We start from the raw sequence: 1096 nt of genomic DNA, 5'->3' as shown, positions 1-1096 counted from the left end.
TTAAACCTATGCCTATGGTTCTATAGATACTGTGAAAATTAGAACCATACGACTAGAGTTGGCATTTTGGAGAAGTGACACTGGCCGTTAGAATGTTCAGCTCCCATGCCACTTAGATATCTGAGTACTATTTTTTTCAGAATTCCAGATTTGCAGGCACTGCAGTGACCTGGTTCAAATATTAAGTACATTCGACACAAGAATATCTGTAGCATAACTAATTCAATTCACCGGTCAGTGATCAGTAAACACATGAGCACACTATGATCTTCATGTCGACAATTTCCGATACTTCTTATTAGTTACTAACTATTACTATTCCAATCTGAAACATGAACACCAGTAGGAAAGGGAAATGTCACTCACTCTGGCTCTGCGGAGCGGCTCGATGTCCCATGAGACGTAGACCCCCATGCCGCCAGGGCCCTCGAGGAACTCGACCCCGTCTGCGATCATCATCCAAGCGTACCTGACCCGGTAGAAGTCAACGTCCAACAATGTGTGAATGCCAAGGTCCAAGGATTATGTAATACTGAGAAAGGGGCAAGTGGTAACATGCTCATGTCTGTCCTATATTAGTAGAGATTGAATTGTGCTGCACTATTGCAATCTGTGCTCCTTTGGTGATGGATATATCGGTTCATGTACATTGTTATTTGTATATCTCACTTGCCTTGTATGGTACTCCCTCTATAAACAAATATAAGACGTTTTTAGGTCACTATTAGTGACTTAAAACGTCTTGTATTAGTTTACAGAGGGAGTGCTATGCTACTATACTTTTGCCTTCCTTGGTGTGCATCAGGGATATGATTTGTTGATATCTTGATTCCAGATGGTTTATTATGTGATATGTGCTGCAACAGCTTTATGTGTGATATATACTCGTTTATCGAGTGTTCAGTACCTAATCTGAAGAGAAAGAGGATTTGCTATTGGGTACAGCTTTAGTGTTATGGTAGCTCTATCCATATCTGAATATCTACATTTGTTTAATGTCAGTAGCTAATCTAAAGAGATATTTTGCTATTGGTTATTGTTTGGTGGTTTCATAACCATATTTTGTGTTTTCAATATGCAGTCCTGCCGGGTGTTC

The sequence above is a fragment of the Triticum aestivum genome, chromosome 3D (genome assembly GCF_018294505.1).
Source record: "Triticum aestivum cultivar Chinese Spring chromosome 3D, IWGSC CS RefSeq v2.1, whole genome shotgun sequence".
NCBI lineage: Eukaryota > Viridiplantae > Streptophyta > Magnoliopsida > Poales > Poaceae > Triticum > Triticum aestivum.
The sequence above is the reverse complement of the archived record's forward strand: the minus strand, read 5'-3'. Positions refer to the sequence as shown.